This window comes from Bufo gargarizans, chromosome 8 (genome assembly GCF_014858855.1).
Source record: "Bufo gargarizans isolate SCDJY-AF-19 chromosome 8, ASM1485885v1, whole genome shotgun sequence".
In the NCBI taxonomy this organism is placed as follows: Eukaryota; Metazoa; Chordata; class Amphibia; order Anura; family Bufonidae; genus Bufo; species Bufo gargarizans.
The window spans coordinates 25,429,921-25,454,601 of record NC_058087.1 but is presented as its reverse complement, the minus strand read 5'-3'; the positions used below and the strand labels follow the sequence as shown (position 1 = coordinate 25,454,601).

General features: G+C 44.7%; 1 long non-coding RNA gene across 1 annotated transcript; it reads right to left on the bottom strand.

The window, feature by feature from the left end:
• Positions 1–5,481: 5,481 nt before the first annotated feature.
• On the bottom strand, positions 5,482–10,105 carry LOC122945705. The gene is made up of 3 exons (XR_006391135.1): positions 10,059–10,105; positions 6,340–6,563; positions 5,482–5,538 (listed from the first exon to the last, which is right to left on the bottom strand). It is a non-coding gene; the product is annotated as an uncharacterized LOC122945705 (long non-coding RNA).
• Between the last annotated feature and the right edge of the window lie 14,576 nt (positions 10,106–24,681).

The window sequence follows — 24,681 nt, the reverse complement described above, 5'->3', positions numbered from 1 at the left end:
CCCCACCGTCATCTTCTTCTGACTGTGGATGCTCCAGAGTTTGGGAATCAGGGCACAAGATCTCCTCATGTCCCTCTTCAAGAGGGCTTGGCGAGAGGCCCAAATTAAGGAATGACCATGAAAACAGCTCCTCGGAATATCCGAGTGTGGGATCACTTGTTTGCCAAGACTCTCTATGGTGGGAGGAGGAAGGATCAGGGTGAGGATTCTATTGACCAGACTCTTGGCTACTGAGACTGGACTTTGTGGAAGACAGGGTGGTGCTTAACCGACTGGAAGCATTATCTGCTGCAATCCAACCGACCACCTGGTCGCACTGGTCTGACTTCTAGAGTGGTGTCCTGCGCCGCCCTGCAAACTGGGACATGAAGCTAGGTATTGTGGATGAGTGTGCTTCTTGTGCTCTGGGGTTTGAAAGATTAAAAAACAGAGTGGTAATATCAGGAACTCCAGGAAATGTCTCCCAAGAGGTCCGGGAATATCTGCAGGGCTCCAAAGGATGGACGAGTGTAGAAATGAGAATAAAGGAAAAGGCTGCCAGTGGTGGTCATATATGCAGAGAATGCCACTACATAGGTAATTATAATAGGACGAGTAAAAGGATAAAAAAGAAAATAAATAGACGAAAACCCCACTAATGGCGCCAAACCTCAAATGGTAATTACTATAATTATTAATACTAAAAATAATATTAATAATAAATATGTATTAAATGATAATCCACTTTCTTACTTTCACACCTACCTAAAGATTAGTAGATGCCATTGGTAAGATATATACATAAAAATATAATATAAGAAAAGAAAAGAATTGTTGGGTAAACACTTACTTCACCAGGGAGGTGTTTTGTGGGATAAAGCTCAAGACACCCACAAAACTAACCTCCCTCGCCTGGATCGCTCGTAGAATCTAAGGAAGAACGGCAGTCCACAGTGGGTACTTCTCGTAAATTCCTTTAATAATAGCACAGGTAAGGCTCAACGCGTTTCAGGGTATCATTAATCCCCTTTCATCAGGAGCAGCCACAAAACATGGACATACATACAAGACATAATACATGATGTATATAAAAGTACAAAAAAAACCACCAAAAACTAGATGTATGACTTCACTGCCGGTTTCGGAACTCATGTGTTCCACTGTGGAATGCATGTTTTCTGGGTATATACAAATAAATATGTATAAGTGCAAACATTTTTAAAGTTGGGAATAGAGACCCGAATGCTGGCACGTATTCAATATACAATATACAGGAAAAAAAAATGAGATAGAAGTGTTTTACCCGGGTCAGCGGGACCAGAGGTGAAAGCACTTCCGGTCTGATAGTAGTGGAGCGCAAATATTGAACGCGAGGGTTCCATTGCGCATGTGTGGAACGCACGGCAGAAGCAGAAGGGAGGCTCTTGCAGTCCGGTCCTGTGGAACGCATAGGTTCTATTGCACCAGCGTGGAGCGCATAGTTGAAGCGCAAGTGCACTCATGTTTCCTCTAAATTTCGTATATCTCGAGGACAAGTATGCTCATAGATAATACATTTTAAACTTTTTCTATATCGCAGGGGGGATAAATGGATTGATGAGGGGCTGTCAATTACTTCTACCCAGAAATAAAAAGATGTTAAAAAAAATATATACATACATACACATATATGTATATATATATATAGATAGATACAACCTCAACAGGCATATAAAAGTATAATTAAGTATAAGTATATGTGCGTACCAGCCAACAAACGCGCGGGGAGGAGACTCGAGCACACGCGGTATTCGGCCGAACACCGCGATGTGCCGAGCATTGCGATGCTCGAGTAAAATTTGTGTTCAGCCGAGCATGTTCGCCCAACACTAGTCATCATAAAAAAAATACTCACGATCAATGGAAGTCTATCTAAAGGCACTTAACTTATTATCTCCGAATCAATGTCAGTAAGATGGAAGGGTTGCCGGATGAGACCTGGCCTGTGCCTTGTTTATTAGGGGCTGGAGAATATAGGATGGATAGGTGCGAAGGGACAACTTGTCCATCCACAATTCATTACATTAATGAGATATCGAGACCTGACAGGACGCATGCATAAAGGTCAGGCTTCAGGACAAGCTCAACCTATTAGTATAATTGGGACCAATGCAAGTCTGTTAACCTTACAAGGGGATTAAATTGTCTCACCGTCCTATGGCTGCGATATTGTGGACAAAGCAAGACCCTGCAACACATAATATGGGTCTAGGTGAGAAGGTCTATAATCCGTGTTTAAAGGGGTTTGCAAACAATTCGAAAAACATGGGCACTTTCTCCTTAAAACAGCACCTCTCATGTCCATACAGTGCACTCAGGAAGGCCTCAGAACCTTTCACATTTTTCACACTTTGCTCTGTTGTGGCCTTGTGATAAAATGAAAAAAGTTAAAGTTTTCTCCCAACATTCTGCATTCAAACCCCCATTATGAGAAAGTGGGAAGAGAATATTTTTAATAATCTTTGTTAATCTATTGAAAAGGAAAAACATAAATCTTGCATTGACATAAGTATTCAGCCCCTTTACTCAGGACATAAGTATTCAGCCCCTTTACCCCGCACTTAGTTGAAGCCCCTTTGACAGTGATTCCAGACTTCTTGAGGATGACGCCACAAGGTTTGCACACCTGGATTTAGGGATTTTCTGCCATTCTTCTCTGTAGACCCTCTCAAGCTCCATCAGGTTGGATTGGGGCCGTCAGTGGACAGCCATTTTCAGGTCTCTCTAGAGATCTTCCATTGGGTTCAGGGCTCTGGCTGGGCCACTCAAGGACATTCCCATAGTTGTCCTTAAGCCGCTCCTGTGTTGTCTTTACTCTGTGCTTAGGGTCATCGTCTTCTTGGAAGGTGAACCTTCGGCCCTGAGGTCAGTTTTTCATTAAGAATATCTCTGTACTTTGCTCCATTCAGCTTTTACTCAACCCTAACCAGTCTCCCTGTCCCCTCAACATAACCATGCCACCCCCATGCTTCACTGTAGGGATGGTATTGGACAGCTGTCTGGTTTCCTCCAAACATGATGCTTAGAATTTATGTCAATAAGATAAGGCCAGGCAATCTAGTTTCTCACGTCTGAGACCTTTAGTCCACTGTGCTATTGGGAACTTTTAGTGCAGCATAAATGTTTCCCCCATTCTCCAGATCTGTGCCTCCACACAATCCTGTCTTTGAGCTCTACAGTTTCTTCCTCCTCAGGGCTCGGTTTTTGCTCTATGTGTCTTTTCTTGTATAGAGTTGAATTTGTGAATATTGATGATACCTTCATCTTTGAAAGAAATTTCAATTGCTTTTCCAATGATCTGAAGACTCCTGAAATATAGGTTGTCTCATCCGGCCATTAATCCTATAAGGGCATATTGACATTCCGTTCTAGAGACCTCCCTCTAGGAGTCAGAGGATGATCATCTTCTATAGGGTAGTGAGAATTGTAAGAAACATCCAGGGTCCATATGATGGATGTAATACATCACAAAACTTTTGAACCAGTTTTTGAGACGCTCAAAGACCCAAACGTTCTAGCAGATCACAGCACATGGTCTTTGATTTTTCTTTGCATGGAGTTGAATTTGTGAATATTGAGGATACCTCCTCCTTTGAAGAAAATTTCAATTGCTTTTCCAATGATCTGAAGACTCCCGATAAATAGGTTGTCTCATCCCACCCATATATCCTATAAGGGCATATTGACCTCATAGAGGGATGTCCCCTTCTTGGGTCCTCCCCCTAGGAGCCAGATGATGATGATCTTCTATGGGGTAGTTGTGCTGTTTCTGTATTTATTTGCTTCAGGTGAAATAAATGGTCAAACAGAACATTTCCCGGTGATAACACAGCTGATTGTCTTGGGTTTATGTGGCTAATGTCTGTGCCCCTCGGAGGCTGTCCTTTTTTCAAGGCGTTGTCTTGTGGCTTCAAGGGCTGTTTAACCAGGAGTTGTTCTGTGTCTAATTAACAAGGTAAAAAAAAAAATAAAAAAAAAATTAGAGACTAGAAAATGTTATTTTTGCGTGCGTAGGCTAATTAACACAGAAATTCACACCAAGTCACCCTGATAGAAGAAGGCTGAATTAATAATATTCTCCTGCTGTTATTTCTGCTAAGAATAAATGTGAAAAAAAACCTCTTAAAAAACCTATTGCTTAATGTTAAAAAGATTGTATTGGAAAAAAAGTTTCTTGCCATGAAATGAGGAAACTTTCTATTGTCTTGTATTAGGAGAGGCAAACTTTTCGAATCGCTGCTTTCAAGCCTGACAATAGTCTAATATCTAATATAAAAAAGGAAGCTTCACTACAGCCCTTCCAGGACCTTTCACACAGTGAAGGCTTGTAGGTTATTAGTTCATTGGCCCTGGGAAGGGGTCAGAGTGTGACCTTCCCACCCCACACACAGGGGTCTAATTATTTTTTTACAATATTTTTTTGATGGCTCAATTTTTAAGGGTCTGTTCTAGCAGATTCTTCGAATCTACAAACCATTGTGCGGAAATCCCATGAATCAAGCATGTAAAAAAAATCAGTCCCATGCAGGATTACCGGTCTGTCTGTGGTAGGAGGCTGGTACATAAAGAGCATCTATCAGCAGGGTCAGCAGTGTTGATCCTGCTGATTAAAATGATACCTGCCTGTTCTTTGTGCAAATGAGGGTTTCAGTGCACCAAGGTGCTAGTGCAAAGTAAGGTACTGGGTGAGATGCCTTTGATGCAGATCTTTGGAAAGGGCCGGTGTTAGGCTCCATTTACACGTCCGCAATTCTGTTCTGCATTTTGCGGAACGGAATTGCGGACCCATTCATTTCTATGGGGCCGCACTATGTGCTGCCCGGATCCGCACTTCCGGGTCCGGAATTCCGTTCCCGAAAAAAATAGAACATGTCCTATTCTTGTCCGCAATTGCGGACAAGATTAGGCATTTCCTATTAAGTGCCGGCGATGTGCGGTCCGCAAAATGCGGAACGCACATTGCAGATGTCCGTGTTTTGCGGATCTGCGGATCCGTGGATCTGCAAAACACACACGGATGTGTGAATGGACCCTTAGGAAGGGAGGGGCAAACTAGGCAATTGCCCAGGGCCCCCATCATCTAATGGGCTTCCTGCTTCAGTGCTGCTGTTCAGCTGAATGTCCGTGGAAGCGAGCGGACGGACAGCTGAAAAGCAGCAGTCTAAACTGCAGTGTCTCAGACAGCTAATTAAATATGCAGGAGCGACGGAACCGGGACTCAGGAGCTCCTCCTGTCTTTTAAGCCGCCCGCTGCATTGCTGTACTGCGAGGTGGTACAGGGCGCATGATACTTGCAGAGTGAAGGGGGCGCTGTCTGAGGTGAAAATTTAAAAAGCATCCCCCCCACCTCCCACCCATACCAAATTCTCAACCTAACCCTTTCCCTCCTAGCATTACATATATCACTACAGAACATACAGGGTAATACAGCCCCATACCTCTTACATCCAGTGACGTCTCTCTGATGTAGATGTTCTCTTTCTTCAGACCAGATCACAATTTTTCAGCCATTTCTTTTCTCTGCAGTTTGACAAAAAAAATCTTAGTTTACTACTTTTCCATCATCCTCCCATCTTCTGGACAAATCATCATACCACCCCCAATACTGTGCCGCTGTGCTCCCCAATATTATACTGCAGAAACAGATAAACCCCCTGATAATAGTAGTACCATGTAGATGGTGCCCTTCAATAATAATTGGCACACAGTGCCTTAAAATAACTGCGCCCAGCAAATAGTGCCCCCGACACTAATAGTGTAAACATAACGTCCCCCAAAAATAATTGTGGTAAGCTGATACTGTGCCAAGGTGCCCCCACAGTAATAGTGCTGCCAAAAGGCCCACAAACAGTAATAATTCTCTGCTAGAGCACACATGGCAGTGGGCACTGTAGGAGCAGTATTACAACATGTCCCCACTGTGCACCAGAAGTAATAATGCTCCCATAGTGCCCATACTAGTAATCATGTTCCCCTTAGACCCCCAGTAGGAATAAAGCCCACCATAATGCCCCCTATTAGTAATAATTCTCCTTATAATGTGACAGTACAAAAAATACCCCCTTTTAATGCCCCCAGTTGAGCTAATGTCCCCATAGTGCCCCCATAATGTGCCAATATAAAATACCCCTAAATACTGCCCTCAATAAATGCCCCCATAGTGCTCCTCTCCCCCCTCCTTCTACCTGAACCCTGTCACAGCGTTGTAGACATAACTATAAAAAAAAGTTTGGGGCGGTCAGAATATGACGATGAAAAGAAAAATGTTTTTAAAACACAAGAAAATCGATATAAATGTGGTATCACCTTAATTGTACTGACCTGGAGAGTGGAGGCCGGGAACACAGATATTCACATATTTGCTTTCATTTACGGAATCGACGGGATGTGACTGTGTTGTTAGCTCATTATTATAAGATTTGGGGCCCGACTTTTGATTTTGCCCAGGGCCACATTTTGTCTAAAACCGGCCCTGTCTTCGGAGTACCGGTTTTCCTTGCAGAAATCAATCCCTCTGGAGCAGGCCGTCATGCAGGCAATACACCCTGGGAACAATATGCAAATTAGCTCTCCTCCCGAAGGAAGACGACTGTGTCTTTAGTGCCCCCTATAGGCAGCTACCCTGGAAGTCTAACCTATAACAGAGCTGTGAAATATGACTAGAGCTATGGAGACCCCACCTGTAGACCGCCATTTCAGAGTTTGTAGTCCTGCATCACCCTAACCTAGCGCCGCGGTGCCAGATTATCAGGATTGCAATGTATGAATGCTCTTATACTTTGCGGCTGAATTTTCTCTCTTTTATATGGAGATCAGTCCTGTGCATGTTGTAATGAACGGCTCATCCTGTGACCCGCGGTCCGGTGTATCGGCTGCTGTAAAAACATATTTATGCGGTTAACCTAAGTATTGTGACATTTTACGATCAGACTGTCTTCCCTCCACCGCAGCGTCACCAGCATCATTAATACAAGTAATAATTCATTTTTTGAAAGTGCAATAAAAATGACCTTCGCTGTCGCCGGGGAGCCACTCCACTCACTGAACATAATAGTTTATAATGAATGTGTGGAATTAGCTACTTGAGGAGGTTTATAAGATGCTTTTGATTAGGGTGTGAGCACTTAAAAGGATCCAGTATTTCCTTGCATGTCTGGAATGTCCTTTTTTTTTAAAGTCAGAGTAGACAGAACGACCTCTGTCTGTCCTAAAAATCCGTCTACTGAAAGAGCTAGAAAGAGAGTCTCTATCGTTGGAGGACCCAGGGCGTGCATGCATTACACAGACAGCCTAGTCAATGGAAACTGTGTAATACTTTGTTTGTCCTTTTGGGGCACTGCAGAGAAATTGAACACTTGCCACCAGGTCCCATTAGAGCTAACAGGTGATTTCTGTATGATTGTCTGCAACCATATTCTCCTATGATTGTGTTCATTGGAATGGAAAGGGTGCTTTTTTTTATTATATTTCTACTTTTATAATGACTTTATCTTGCTTTGCCCTAAGTATTATAATGGTTTTTTACAATAATTATAATGTATGCGCAATAAAATGATTCATATTTTACTTGGAATACCCTATCTGTCCACATGGAGTGCTGTTAAAAGTGAGCCTTTTTATGAGTAGCACAACTCAAACTGCATACATTCAAGCATGCAGGGGTGTGGGTATATGGGGGCAGAAGAAGAAGACAACCTGGTCAGGCCCCATGCACACGGCCATGTGCAGGCCGTGGAACCGCGGCCTGGATCCCTCCTGAGAGCAGGAGCGCACGGCGTCACTGGTTGCTATGACGCCGTGCGCTCCCTGCTGCCGCCGCAATACAGTAATACACTGGTATGATCTATACCAGTGTATTACTGTACTGTGCCGGCAGCAGGGAGCGCACGGCGTCATAGCAACCAATGACGCCGTGCGCTCCTGCTCTCAGGAGGGATCCAGGCCGCGGTTCCACGGCCCGCACACGGCCGTGAAACACGGCCGTGTGCATGGGGCCTCACTGAAAGGCCCAAAGACAAACCACATAAGAAAACACCAGTATTAAAGGTTTTATTTTGACTTTTTTATACTGATGAGCTATTCTCTGATTAGGTCACCAGTATCTGATATGTGGGGGTCTGTAGTACCCCAGAGCAGGGACTACCATCCCTACAACCTGCTACTGTCTTTAATGTCTCACCAATGTGCGACACCACTACGCATTTTGTTTCCAGGTCTGTTCAGAAGGTGCTACGTAACTGTCATTTATTGTACTTCATGCACTGTGCCTGGTTTACCAACAGGTGGCAGTGTGTCTAGCAGTGAGCTACAGGTAGAATAGAACTAGCCATTTCCATTCTCTCCTCCTCCTTGGAGGAGTGGGTTTGCCCAGATCTTCCAAGGGGAGGGGTGTCTTGCCTGTTCTGAGTGAGTTGAAAGGAGAGGAGACATGGAGCAGTGCAGGGAGCTCTCCCCGTCCTGCAGTAGGAGTCTTCCAGGGGAAGCAGCTCATAGAGCACCACAACTCCTTGCAGAATATAGACTAAGTATTACAAGGGGGTCAATGGCCAAAGGCACCCCACTCAAAGGTACCAGAACTGATGAAAAGTCCAGATATCAGACCGAAGCCATAGATTAGTACAGCAGAGAAAGGCAAACCAAAGTGTCCGAGCTGCCCCGCAAGTACACTCCAAAACTTAATGGAGCCAGAAAAAGATCAAATATTGTCTGGATACAAGTTTATTCAAGTAAAACTGTCTAATTTTATCAAGTCTGGACTCTGCTTATTCCTCCAACCACAGCTCCTTTGAATGCTGCGGAGCCTAACCCTAGGGAGCAATGTTATCCAGGTAGGTGCACCGTGACACACAGAACTATTAAGGCCACATCACCACTTGGCATTTCCTAAAATCCTGGGACACAATCGGCCCTGGGGGGCAGCCTGTTGCAGGTCCGGCGCCCGGGATCCCTGACGATCAGCTGGGTGTCTGATCCACACCACTCAGATACTGATGACCTATCCAGAGCATAGATCGTTAGTATGAGAAAGTCAGAAAACCCCCTTTAAATGGTAAATGGCTAGTGGTGGACATTGGGCCTATGCATTAGGGCCCAGGAGCTTATGTCCTTGCAAGCACATATAGTGCAGTACTCAACAGCTCTACCTAGTGTAACTTTGTGTGCAGTCATCTCTGATGCATTGAGTCACCATGACAAAGAATGTCAAATAATAATTGATAAAAATGTAAAAAAGTACCTGTCACGTTGAACATGTTGTCTAATCTGCAGGCAGATTAGAGAAAGAGGAGCCAAGCAGATTGACAAAAATTCAGTATAACCTGTACTTTGTTCATTTTAATTTCTGCTCATTCTGGGCTTAGGAGTCCAGTGGGCGGTCTTACTTAGTGATTGACAGCTATATTTGTTTGCATACTCACACAAGAAAGGGTCACTCTCTGGGTAGGACCGCCCACTGGACTCTTAAGTATAGAAAAAACAGGAATTAAAATAAAAAAATACATCAAATGTTTGCCCACAATGTATCAATCTGCTCGGCTCCTCCTGCTCTAGGAGATGCTGCCCACAGATAGGACTATGACTTGATGGGTTCACTTTAGGAGAACACTTGCTACTTTTGTAAGTAACTGATCCCCTCACAGCTTGAACTCAACTGATAACATGCAGCAAAATGAGTTTCAAACTTTGTAGGGAAGGAGCCAGAGTCAATAATAACTGCAAAAAGTAAGTTCTCTTGGAACACCTGAAGAAGAAAGTGATAAAGAATTGCGCGCAGAACAAAGAAATGATTACAGTTTACTGGTTTTGAATGGATTATGTCCTTAATGGCCTCCTACATAAACGCCCACACAGCGTGCATCGCCTGATTCTCCCACATTTATTGTATTACGTATTGTTTTTGTGATTATATAGGGGCGGCAGATGTGAGGGTCTATAGTATCTATCTGCAAAATATTTTAAAGTTAAAGGGGTTGTCCGAGTTATCTTTTTATTCTTTCTATGTTTCTAACTAAGCAAATGTAACAGCTTTCCAATTAACTCACTTTATCGCCAGTAGCTGGTTTCTCAGATTTCCCTGAGGGTCACATGACCTGTGATGTCAGCTTCTCTCCCTGCTCTGATAATGTTCATGCACAAGCCTGAGAGATCTGTAGAGACGTCACTGTGCTGGCCACGCCCCCCTGCACTGCTGCTGCTGCTTATTGCTCTCTCCCAGGATTCTTAACCCCTTCAGCTGCACAGACTCAGGGCTGAAGTGTTTACTGTGTAGCTGCAGGCAGTGAGGAGACAAATGCTGGGCACAGGAGCTGAAAGAGGTAGGGGAAAGATCCTGTGTGTATTAGCAGTGTCATTGTACAGCTAGGACTTGTAGTTCTACACATACAACATGCTGCTGAGTCTCCCAGCAGGCAGACATGTCACTCAGGGCAGCACTTGTATTTACTCCCTTAGGCTACTTTCACACTGGCGGCACGGACCCCCGGCAGGCTGTTCCGTCGGGTGAACAGCCTGTCGGATCCGTCCTGCCGCTAGTGACCGTGAGCCCCCGGACTGTCGCTACGACATGTCCGACATTTATTCCGACAGCCTCTCGCCGTGCGCTGGGGTGCCTCCGCCGGAACTCCGCACTGCCCCCATTATAGTTAATGGGGACGGAGCGGGCAGTCCGGGGGCATACGGTCACTAGTGGCAGGACGGAATCAACAGGCTGTTCACCTGACGGAACAGCCTGCCAGAGGTCCGTGACACTAGTGTGAAAGTAGCTTTAGCAGTGTCATTATACAGCTGGGACTTGTAGTTCTACACATACAACATGCTGCAGAGTCTCCCAGCAGGCAGACATGTCACCCAGGGCAGCACTTGTATTCACTCCCTTAGCAGTGTCATTATACAGCTGGGACTTGTAATCCTACACATACAACATGCTGCAGAGTCTCCCAGCAGGCAGACATGTCACTCAGGGCAGCACTTGTATTCACTCCCTTAGCAGTGTCATTATACAGCTGGGACTTGTAGTTCTACACATACAACATGCTGCAGAGTCTCCCAGCAGGCAGACATGTCACTCAGGGCAGCACTTGTATTCACTCCCTTTGCAGAGCAGGGGGAGGGGCAGAGATTTGTTTTTATTGCATGTAAACAAAGGGCCAGAAGAAAACCAGGGAAATGCGGAAATATATATATATTTGCCTAAAACCTGCTTAGCTTAGTTATATATCGCTGACCATCAGATTTACAGTGCTATATCTTTTTTTTCCATAACTCGGACAACCCCTTTAAGGACTGTTTTTGCCTAAATATGGCCATACAATGCCAAGTAATATCATGCTCCTACAATACTGCTCAAATAATACCGCTGCATAATGGTTTAATAATAACTCCATACAGTAGTTAAATACCGCTACCATGTAGTACCCAGAATGACTCTGCCATATATTTCAAACACAGTTGTGCCATTCAGTGCCCAAGTAAAACTGCCATTCAGTGTCCTAGTAATACCACCATACAATGCCTACACAATGAAGGGGTAAAAGGAAGGTCTCTGATGGTCCAGAGCAGTGAAGACTTACCATTGTCAGGTTACTCCTGTCTGATAAAAAGCGATGTGCTAATGTCAGCTGAACCTAACTAGCCTATTCCTAGTTTTTCTCCATAAATGTTACTTTTATAATATGCAAATTAGCCTCTAGGAGCAGGGGGGGCGGGGCATTGTTCCTGCTCCTAGAGGCTCCGTTCTCCCACCTCTGTCACCTCCCTCCAAGTCTTGATTGACAGGCAGTGTTCGCATCCTCCTGCACGGCCCTGAGTGCATGGTAAATATCGCGCCTGCGCCGTGCCGTTCAGTATTTAGCGCAGGCATAGTGAAGGAAGGACGCTCACTTTTCTGCCGACTTCCTTACTGTGCCTGTGCTGAACGGCATGGCGCAAGCGCAATATTTTCCATGCACTCAGGGCTGGCAGGAGGATGCGAACGCTGCCTGGCCCTGTCAATCAGGAACAACGCCCCCCCCCCCCCCTCTCCTAGAGGCTAATTTGCATATTATAATAGTTACATTCATGGAGTAAAACTAGGAATAGGCTAGTTAGGTTCATCTGACAATAGCACATCGCTGATGTCAGCCAGTTTAATTTAGGTATTTCTGGTGACAGAACCCCTTTAGGGGGTGATGGCTCAGTTTGGCCCTGCGGTGGAGTCACAGAGATGTGGTAACATTGTATCACTGTCTTCTCTGAGTATTTGACATAATACAGACATTGTTTCTTTTTGTGCGGGGACCAGAATCTTCTTCTCTACAAGTGGCAGCCGTTCTGTACAAGGTAAAAAATTTCATTTCTGTAGAATGCAGGATTCTTTTTCCCTTATTTTTTTATGTATTTGTCCTTGCAGATTATTCTGAGAATATTCTCTTCTCGGAGGCAGTTTTTTTCATTAGACATGCACTGAGGTCGGCCATTGTCTGGTTTTCATTTAAGGTAAATTGCAGGGTGCCAGAAGGTGATGCATCTTCACAGACAAATACCAACCAGACCGCAGCCCGAGACTGTGGTCACATTAAAAAAAGGAATTTAGAAGTTTAAGCCATGATCAAGGGCGTAGTCTAAAGCTCAAGGTCCCCCAATGTAATATCTGTAGTGGGCACCCGGCATACCATGTGCCATTTATAATACTGGTGTCTTATGTGGCAAAAGGTGCCCATAATGTAAACCGCCCTCCAAATATTGGAATCTGTTCTGCCTGCAATATCCCAATGACCGGACTGTGGATATTGCCCTGTATGGCAGGGGTGTACACAGGTCACATAGGGCACCATAGCAAAACTTAGAAAGGATCCCAACCGCACTATGTGCGTCAAACACTCCCAGACAACTCTAAGTGCATGATGACTACAGTTTATTTTATCCTTACACATTGCCTTGACCCCGACCAAACCTCCCACACATCAGATCTCGTAACCAGTTACAGGTTTTCTGAGTTGGTGTACGTAACCACTGATCCACTTCCTCTTCAAGCTACAGACTATATTAAACAAATTGTTACAGTCTCTTCTCTAAGTTTTAAGATGTTTGTCTTTCTTAATATCTTTCCCCCACACCTCCAGTTTATTGTGCTGCTCCTCACTGCAGTACACGTTAGGCCCTCGGCATTGACACAAGAACATCTTCTCATCAAAGCGGCTCCTAATGAGGTTATTAAGGACACAAATGATGGAAAGTTGTCAACGAGCAATTTGCAACGTTGACAAAAAACATGTCATTTCACTTCCTGAGGTGGCCTTGAAACCTCGTTTGTCGCAGCAGTCACTTATAATCAGCAGCACGGTGAGGGTGATTGTACATGACAGTAAACATGGTCTTCACACCATCGGTGTCACCTACTGAGGCAGGAACCTTCGACATAATAACCAAGTCACATCAGTATTCATTGTTACTGTAATATCAGCCTGTGCCAGAGAATCACAGAGCGCGCTCCCGAAATATCCTCCTCTCCAGCGAGTGTCAGGACCAGTCGGGTTTTTACTAAGTCGCTTTAGGATTGTATGAAGAGGCTGATGGTAAAGAAGGTGCTGGGGAAAACGTGAGTGAAGAGTCAAAAAGTTTAGCAAAAATCTGAAAATACTTTGACAGGTTTAGGCTGCCTGCCCAACATGTATACAAAATGCCCATCCGTCTCAGCCCTGCATGGTCATTTTCTTGGCTTGCCTCTTTTTCCGTCCCTTTATTTTAGGTGCTGGCATATTGCAATAAGTGGTTTTAGCATTGAAAGTGTCACACCGAGCATGTAAAAAATTGCCGTCCCACGCTGGCCTTTGCTGAAAAGCAGTTCAGCCAGAAAGGTTGCTATAAAAACTGGCGTTATATTTCCGTCAACTCTGAAAAAACCCTTTGAATTACTTCTCCTAATCTGTTTTTATTCCCAGGAGAAGAACCCATATATATCGGTACAGCGAGGGGTCTGCCACATGACTTACATAAGCATAGACATTTAAGTGCAGCATTTATCTCTGTGTGACACATTGATGAAGGCAGCAGATTTGCCAATGATTAACAATGGCTCTGAATCTTTAACCCTTATTACTTGGGCTTTGTCTAGCTTTAGGTTTTCAAAAAGTTAATTGGCAATTTTGGTATAACCTTTAAAAAAAAAGGACATGCTTTTATACCTTAGCTTACCTCTCAATATCAACTGGCTGCAGAGGCTGCAGTGATCACCAGACAGAGTATATTGTGACCACCAAGGAACCACATTTAGCAGTGGAATTCTGATATAAATGACCTGTAATCAATACTAGCAATTAAAGTGGCTAACCACCTGCCAGATATGTAACTACAGACTTGCCAATGATTAATGATGTTTCAAAATCTTCACCCTTACTACTTGGGCTTAGTGTTGCTTCAGGTTTTACAAAAAGGTACGGTAATTGTCTTTTTGTGTATTGTCTTTAAAAAAAGAAACAAAGAATATACTTTTATAACTTAGCTTAACTCTCACCATAAACTGGTTGCAGAGGCTGCAGTAATCACCTGATAGAGTACTACTTGAAAACCAAGGTACCATATTTAGTATTGCAACTGTGGTATAAATGACCTCTGATCACTACTACCTATTAAAGTGGGTCACCCTCTGCCAGATAGGGCACTACAGATTTGCCAGATGAAGAGAACACACTATCCTATTATGCTCCAAAAAAAGGAAAGGTCATTTAGAAAGTAAATGCTACCCTATTAGGATATTGAGGACAATACTCTGTCTATACAATAGTGTTGGGTGTCAATATTCGAATAGCGAATATTAATCGCGAATATCGGCACTTCGAGAATTCGCTAATATTTAGAATATAGTGATATATGGTCGTATGATTAGTGAACCAATCAGTAATATGTAGTCAGATCTGCTAAAATGTGAAGTTTCCCGTATTGCGCCAAGATATGCGCATCATTAATTGCCGATTTGCGCAATCGCAAATATATTGGAGCACTCTATCTGCATATAAAGCCATTTTTAATGTTCTGCCGTGCCGACCATTTTCTCCAGTCTCAGGAAACTTCTAGCAGCTTGAAAAATGTAGCAAAAGTGACCCAGGCCTGTATTTCGAGCGCATCACACGAATATTACATTGCCGATTTTCCCGATCAAGAAAATAATAGCGAATTCTCGAATATATTATGAATATCACTACTATACAACTGGATTCCTAAATTGACTCATTTTAGCCCAAAATCATAATTTAATCTAATAGTTTCACTAGGAAACTATCTGACTAGGTCTACATATGGTAGACGTGAGGTAGGAGGTGATATTCTGCTAAATTGCCAAGAAAAGGATACTATCCTATGGTGCAGTATTGGACTAAAGTTCTTTGAGCCCACCAGAGGGAAGGGAAACGTAGAAGATAGAAGATTGACCTTGAAGAGCTCAGATATATACAACATCAACAATCCTTATAGTTCTTTCCATAGTGGTCACTCATCTATATCTACATCTGCATTGAAACCGAGTACTGGAACTCCTCACTGGAGACTGGTGCAGCTCACTAGGCGAGTACGAGCAATCCAATACAGTCTGAGTTCAGGGCACGCAGCAAATGGTCAATACAGGGGTCAGGCACAGATCAGGTCAGGCAGCACAGGGTCGGTATCCTGGAAATGGGTCGAAGTCAGTACATGGGCATACAAACAAATTCAGCACATCTTTTTAGGGAACTAGCAAGCTATACAACCTATTCCTCAGGCATCCTCCTATTGGTGAAGTAGCCTACAGGCTGAGAAGGTGAGGCTGAGCCGGCAAGCAGGCAGCAACCTTCATGGAGGGATAGAGCTTTACCAGCGGCCAGGAAGAGGAGGAGGGCCTGCACCACAAGGAGCCAGGAGAACAGGATAAGTGAGAAGTGCAACAGAGGTCTTGAGCCACCGCAGTAACACTGACTGAAGAAAGGTGCTAGACTTGGGAGCAGGGCATAGTTTTTTCTATTTCCACAAAAATAGAGGCTATGTAAGTGAAATGAAAGGGAATAATGTAATATAAAGACATTACCTGTTCCTTACAAGAATATATAATCTGTTATAGCAGGGCTTCAGTTTCCTAAAAAGTTAATATTCTTTAATAAGCCTTTATACAATTGCTCAATCATACCAATAACTTCACAGCCCAGGCTGCAGCGAGCACCTGAGAAAGCAGTGATACATAGTATACTGTATAATAGAAGCGCTCTTATGTCTATTTTTAAAATACCTCCCCTGACATGCCTGCTTTAATAGCTTCATGCATTCCCCATGTAATAACAATTCTGGAGCATCTATTCTTATGGCTCTATATTGTGCCATTCCTTTATTATGTCTACTAGAAGTTATGAATTAATTGCTAGCAGTCTGCATTAAAGGGGTTGTCCGAGTTATGGAAAAAAAATAGCACTGTATTTTTATTAGGATTTTTCAATGTAAACTTACATTTAAAACATTGAGGTATGTTTATGTAAATACAAGCAATAAAGAATAACGTGCAAATGTTTCCAGTTACATCAAAGTACTGTATTTGTAGTATGGTTTGAATGTAGCAAGAATTTATATATTTTCATGTTTCATTATGCTACGAAATAGGATTCAACATAGAACATAAAACATAGTATAACTCGAGTTCAGCCTCATAGTGTTATTTTATTAGCAGTAGAATGATCGGCTCAGCTAACGTATACAAATTCCTCCTCGGCTTCACGGGTGTTACCTAGAGTAAAAGATAAGTCTTGTATTGTGTAGATGTGCTGATGAAGACCTAGAGCATGTTCCTAAGTTTTTTGGGGAAAGTGTGTTAACCAACAGCTCCGGCCCCTCATATATTTATAGCCATTTCCAATCTGCCAAGCAAACGCTTGTTCTGCAATATAATTGCTCGATACTGTAGAGATTATTTAGTTTATTTCTGGGATTTTTGCTGATTTCCAGGATTTGGCTAAAAAAAGTCTAGTGGCAATTGCTATATGGCAAATTGGAAATCTCCAGTCTGTTGGTTAATTTCCTAGTCCTATATTTAATAGGATTGGTTCTGGAGTAAGAATATTCTTTATTCCTGTAAGTAAGAACAAGAGGCTTTCCAGGTCTTTGCCCAGTTTTTTCACTTTGGGACAAGACCAGAAAATGTGTTTAATTGTTCCTACACCACCACAGTTCCTCCAGCATCGGTCAGAATGATCAGGATATACAGGTCCTTCTCAAAAAATTAGCATATTGTGATAAAGTTCATTATTTTCTGTAATGTACTGATAAACATTAGACTTTCATATATTTTAGATTCATTACACACAACTGAAGTAGTTCAAGCCTTTTATTGTTTTAATATTGATGATTTTGGCATACAGCTCATGAAAACCCAAAATTCCTATCTAAAAAAATTAGCATATCATGAAAAGGTTCTCTAAACGAGCTATTAACCTAATCATCTGAATCAACTAATTAACTCTAAACACCTGCAAAAGATTCCTGAGGCTTTTAAAAACTCCCAGCCTGGTTCATTACTCCAAACCGCAATCATGGGTAAGACTGCCGACCTGACTGCTGTCCAGAAGGCCATCATTGACACCCTCAAGCAGGAGGGTAATACACAGAAAGACATGTCTGAAGGAATAGGCTGTTCCCAGAGCGCTGTATCAAGGCACCTCAGTGGGAAGTCTGTGGGAAGGAAAAAGTGTGGCAGAAAACGCTGCACAACGAGAAGAGGTGACCGGACCCTGAGGAAGATTGTGGAGAAGGACCGATTCCAGACCTTGGGGGACCTGCGGAAGCAGTGGACTGAGTCTGGAGTAGAAACATCCAGAGCCCCCGTGTACAGGCGCGTGCAGGAAATGGGCTACAGGTGCCGCATTCCCCAGAAACAGCGGCAGAAGCGCCTGACCTGGGCTACAGAGAAGCAGCACTGGACTGTTGCTCAGTGGTCGAAAGTACTTTTTTCGGATGAAAGCAGATTTTGCATGTCATTCGGAAATCAAGGTGCCAGAGTCTGGAGGAAGACTGGGGAGAGGGAAATGCCAAAATGCCTGAAGTCCAGTGTCAAGTCCCCACAGTCAGTGATGGTCTGGGGTGCCATGTCAGCTGCTGGTGTTGGTCCACTGTGTTTTATCAAGGGCAGGGTCAATGCAGCTAGCTATCAGGAGATTTTGGAGCACTTCATGCTTCCATCTGCTGAAAAGCTTTATGGAGATGAAGATTTCATTTTTCAGCACGACCTGGCACCTGCTCACAGTGCCAACACCACTGGTAACTGGTTTACTGACCATGGTATTACTGGGTTCAATTGGCCTGCCAACTCTCCTGACCTGAAGCCCATAGAGAATCTGTGGGATATTGGGAAGAGAAAGTTGAGAGACGCAAGACCCAACACTCTGGATGAGCTTAAGGCCGCTATGGAAGCATCCTGGGCCTCCATAACACCTCAGCAGTGCCACAGGCTGATTGCCTCCATGCCACGCCGCATTGAAGCCTCCTGGGCCTCCATAACACCTCAGCAGTGCCACAGGCTGATTGCCTCCATGCCACGCCGCAGTGAAGCCGTCATTTCTGCAAAAGGATTCCCGACCAAGTATTGAGGGCAGAACTGAACATCATTATTTGAAGGTTGACTTTTTTGTATTAAAAACACTTTTCTTTTATTGGTCGGATGAAATATGCAAATTTTTTTAGATAGGAATTTTGGGTTTTCATGAGCTGTATGCCAAAATCATCAATATTAAAACAATAAAAGGCTTGAACTACTTCAGTTGTGTGTAATGAATCTAAAATATATGAAAGTCTAATGTTTATCAGTACATTACAGAAAATAATGAACTTTATCACAATATGCTAATTTTTTTAGAAGGACCTGTATATCATGGAGTTTTTTTTCGGTGTGTAATACCATCTAGAATTCATTTTCTATATTTGCTCTCTGTGTGAGATGCATATAGTTGCTTTGCGAATAATGTTACATGCTGCCTCCCATTCTAGCACTGTAAATCTGATGGTCAGCGATATAGAACCAAGCTAAGCAAGTTTTAGGCACAAAAAAAAAAATATATTTCCTCATTTCCCTGGTTCTCTTCTGGCCCTTTGTTTACTTGCAATAAAAACAATCTCTGCCCCTTCCCCTGCTCTGCTAAGGGAGTGAATACAAGTGCTGCCCTGAGTGACATGTCTGCCTGCTGGGAGACTCAGCAGCATGTTGTATGTGTAGAACTACAAGTCCCAGCTGTATAATGACACTGCTAAGGGAGTGAATACAAGTGCTGCCCTGAGTGACATGTCTGCCTGCTGGGAGACTCTGCAGCATGTTGTATGTGTAGAACTACAAGTCCCAGCTGTATAATGACACTGCTAAGGGAGTGGATACAAGAGCTGCCCTGAGTGACATGTCTGCCTGCTGGGAGACTCTGCAGCATGTTGTATGTGTAGAACTACAAGTCCCAGCTGTATAATGACACTGCTAAGGGAGTGAATACAAGTGCTGCCCTGAGTGACATGTCTGCCTGCTGGGAGACTCTGCAGCATGTTGTATGTGTAGGACTACAAGTCCCAGCTGTATAATGACACTGCTAAGGGAGTGAATACAAGAGCTGCCCTGAGTGACATGTCTGCCTGCTGGGAGACTCTGCAGCATGTTGTATGTGTAGGAACTACAAGTCCCAGCTGTATAATGACACTGCTAAGGGAGTGAATACAAGTGCTGCCCTGAGTGACATGTCTGCCTGCTGGGAGACTCAGCAGCATGTTGTATGTGTAGAACTACAAGTCCCAGCTGTATAATGACACTGCTAAGGGAGTGAATACAAGTGCTGCCCTGAGTGACATGTCTGCCTGCTGGGAGACTCAGCAGCATGTTGTATGTGTAGAACTACAAGTCCCAGCTGTATAATGACACTGCTAAGGGAGTGAATACAAGTGCTGCCCTGAGTGACATGTCTGCCTGCTGGGAGACTCTGCAGCATGTTGTATGTGTAGAACTACAAGTCCCAGCTGTATAATGACACTTGCTAAGGGAGTGGATACAAGTGCTGCCCTGAGTGACATGTCTGCCTGCTGGGAGACTCAGCAGCATGTTGTATGTGTAGAACTACAAGTCCCAGCTGTATAATGACACTGCTAAGGGAGTGAATACAAGTAGCTGCCCTGAGTGACATGTCTGCCTGCTGGGAGACTCTAGCAGCATGTTGTATGTGTAGAACTACAAGTCCCAGCTGTATAATGACACTGCTAAGGGAGTGAATACAAGATGCTGCCCTGAGTGACATGTCTGCCTGCTGGGAGACTCTGCAGCATGTTGTATGTGTAGAACTACAAGTCCCAGCTGTATAATGACACTGCTAAGGGAGTGGATACAAGTGCTGCCCTGAGTGACATGTCTGCCTGCTGGGAGACTCAGCAGCATGTTGTATGTGTAGAACTACAAGTCCCAGCTGTATAATGACACTGCTAAGGGAGTGAATACAAGATGCTGCCCTGAGTGACATGTCTGCCTGCTGGGAGACTCTGCAGCATGTTGTATGTGTAGACTACAAGTCCCAGCTGTATAATGACACTGCTAAGGGAGTGAATACAAGTGCTGCCCTGAGTGACATGTCTGCCTGCTGGGAGACTCTGCAGCATGTTGTATGTGTAGAACTACAAGTCCCAGCTGTATAATGACACTGCTAAGGGAGTGAATACAAGTGCTGCCCTGAGTGACATGTCTGCCTGCTGGGAGACTCTGCAGCATGTTGTATGTGTAGACTACAAGTCCCAGCTGTATAATGACACTGCTAAGGGAGTGAATACAAGTGCTGCCCTGAGTGACATGTCTGCCTGCTGGGAGACTCTGCAGCATGTTGTATGTGTAGAACTACAAGTCCCAGCTGTATAATGACACTGCTAAGGGAGTGAATACAAGTGCTGCCCTGAGTGACATGTCTGCCTGCTGGGAGACTCTGCAGCATGTTGTATGTGTAGAACTACAAGTCCCAGCTGTATAATGACACTGCTAAGGGAGTGAATACAAGAGCTGCCCTGAGTGACATGTCTGCCTGCTGGGAGACTCTGCAGCATGTTGTATGTGTAGAACTACAAGTCCCAGCTGTATAATGACACTGCTAAGGGAGTGAATACAAGAGCTGCCCTGAGTGACATGTCTGCCTGCTGGGAGACTCTGCAGCATGTTGTATGTGTAGACTACAAGTCCCAGCTGTATAATGACACTGCTAAGGGAGTGAATACAAGAGCTGCCCTGAGTGACATGTCTGCCTGCTGGGAGACTCTGCAGCATGTTGTATGTGTAGGAACTACAAGTCCCAGCTGTATAATGACACTGCTAAGGGAGTGGATACAAGAGCTGCCCTGAGTGACATGTCTGCCTGCTGGGAGACTCTGCAGCATGTTGTATGTGTAGAACTACAAGTCCCAGCTGTATAATGACACTGCTAAGGGAGTGGATACAAGAGCTGCCCTGAGTGACATGTCTGCCTGCTGGGAGACTCTGCAGCATGTTGTATGTGTAGGACTACAAGTCCCAGCTGTATAATGACACTGCTAAGGGAGTGAATACAAGAGCTGCCCTGAGTGACATGTCTGCCTGCTGGGAGACTCTGCAGCATGTTGTATGTGTAGACTACAAGTCCCAGCTGTATAATGACACTGCTAAGGGAGTGGAATACAAGAGCTGCCCTGAGTGACATGTCTGCCTGCTGGGAGACTCTGCAGCATGTTGTATGTGTAGGACTACAAGTCCCAGCTGTATAATGACACTGCTAAGGGAGTGAATACAAGAGCTGCCCTGAGTGACATGTCTGCCTGCTGGGAGACTCTGCAGCATGTTGTATGTGTAGGACTACAAGTCCCAGCTGTATAATGACACTGCTAAGGGAGTGGATACAAGAGCTGCCCTGAGTGACATGTCTGCCTGCTGGGAGACTCTGCAGCATGTTGTATGTGTAGGAACTACAAGTCCCAGCTGTATAATGACACTGCTAAGGGAGTGAATACAAGAGCTGCCCTGAGTGACATGTCTGCCTGCTGGGAGACTCTGCAGCATGTTGTATGTGTAGACTACAAGTCCCAGCTGTATAATGACACTGCTAAGGGAGTGGATACAAGAGCTGCCCTGAGTGACATGTCTGCCTGCTGGGAGACTCTGCAGCATGTTGTATGTGTAGGACTACAAGTCCCAGCTGTATAATGACACTGCTAAGGGAGTGAATACAAGAGCTGCCCTGAGTGACATGTCTGCCTGCTGGGAGACTCTGCAGCATGTTGTATGTGTAGAACTACAAGTCCCAGCTGTATAATGACACTGCTAAGGGAGTGGATACAAGAGCTGCCCTGAGTGACATGTCTGCCTGCTGGGAGACTCTGCAGCATGTTGTATGTGTAGAACTACAAGTCCCAGCTGTATAATGACACTGCTAAGGGAGTGAATACAAGAGCTGCCCTGAGTGACATGTCTGCCTGCTGGGAGACTCTGCAGCATGTTGTATGTGTAGGACTACAAGTCCCAGCTGTATAATGACACTGCTAAGGGAGTGGATACAAGAGCTGCCCTGAGTGACATGTCTGCCTGCTGGGAGACTCTGCAGCATGTTGTATGTGTAGGAACTACAAGTCCCAGCTGTATAATGACACTGCTAAGGGAGTGAATACAAGAGCTGCCCTGAGTGACATGTCTGCCTGCTGGGAGACTCTGCAGCATGTTGTATGTGTAGACTACAAGTCCCAGCTGTATAATGACACTGCTAAGGGAGTGAATACAAGTGCTGCCCTGAGTGACATGTCTGCCTGCTGGGAGACTCTGCAGCATGTTGTATGTGTAGGACTACAAGTCCCAGCTGTATAATGACACTGCTAAGGGAGTGAATACAAGTAGCTGCCCTGAGTGACATGTCTGCCTGCTGGGAGACTCTAGCAGCATGTTGTATGTGTAGAACTACAAGTCCCAGCTGTATAATGACACTGCTAAGGGAGTGAATACAAGATGCTGCCCTGAGTGACATGTCTGCCTGCTGGGAGACTCTGCAGCATGTTGTATGTGTAGGAACTACAAGTCCCAGCTGTATAATGACACTGCTAAGGGAGTGAATACAAGAGCTGCCCTGAGTGACATGTCTGCCTGCTGGGAGACTCTAGCAGCATGTTGTATGTGTAGAACTACAAGTCCCAGCTGTATAATGACACTGCTAAGGGAGTGAATACAAGTGCTGCCCTGAGTGACATGTCTGCCTGCTGGGAGACTCTGCAGCATGTTGTATGTGTAGGACTACAAGTCCCAGCTGTATAATGACACTGCTAAGGGAGTGATACAAGAGCTGCCCTGAGTGACATGTCTGCCTGCTGGGAGACTCTGCAGCATGTTGTATGTGTAGGACTACAAGTCCCAGCTGTATAATGACACTGCTAAGGGAGTGAATACAAGAGCTGCCCTGAGTGACATGTCTGCCTGCTGGGAGACTCTGCAGCATGTTGTATGTGTAGGACTACAAGTCCCAGCTGTATAATGACACTGCTAAGGGAGTGAATACAAGAGCTGCCCTGAGTGACATGTCTGCCTGCTGGGAGACTCTGCAGCATGTTGTATGTGTAGGACTACAAGTCCCAGCTGTATAATGACACTGCTAAGGGAGTGGATACAAGAGCTGCCCTGAGTGACATGTCTGCCTGCTGGGAGACTCTGCAGCATGTTGTATGTGTAGGACTACAAGTCCCAGCTGTATAATGACACTGCTAAGGGAGTGAATACAAGAGCTGCCCTGAGTGACATGTCTGCCTGCTGGGAGACTCTGCAGCATGTTGTATGTGTAGGACTACAAGTCCCAGCTGTATAATGACACTGCTAAGGGAGTGGATACAAGAGCTGCCCTGAGTGACATGTCTGCCTGCTGGGAGACTCTGCAGCATGTTGTATGTGTAGGACTACAAGTCCCAGCTGTATAATGACACTGCTAAGGGAGTGGAATACAAGAGCTGCCCTGAGTGACATGTCTGCCTGCTGGGAGACTCTGCAGCATGTTGTATGTGTAGGAACTACAAGTCCCAGCTGTATAATGACACTGCTAAGGGAGTGGATACAAGAGCTGCCCTGAGTGACATGTCTGCCTGCTGGGAGACTCTGCAGCATGTTGTATGTGTAGGACTACAAGTCCCAGCTGTATAATGACACTGCTAAGGGAGTGAATACAAGAGCTGCCCTGAGTGACATGTCTGCCTGCTGGGAGACTCTGCAGCATGTTGTATGTGTAGAACTACAAGTCCCAGCTGTATAATGACACTGCTAAGGGAGTGGATACAAGAGCTGCCCTGAGTGACATGTCTGCCTGCTGGGAGACTCTGCAGCATGTTGTATGTGTAGAACTACAAGTCCCAGCTGTATAATGACACTGCTAAGGGAGTGAATACAAGAGCTGCCCTGAGTGACATGTCTGCCTGCTGGGAGACTCTGCAGCATGTTGTATGTGTAGAACTACAAGTCCCAGCTGTATAATGACACTGCTAAGGGAGTGAATACAAGTGCTGCCCTGAGTGACATGTCTGCCTGCTGGGAGACTCTAGCAGCATGTTGTATGTGTAGAACTACAAGTCCCAGCTGTATAATGACACTGCTAAGGGAGTGAATACAAGAGCTGCCCTGAGTGACATGTCTGCCTGCTAGGAGACTCTGCAGCATGTTGTATGTGTAGAACTACA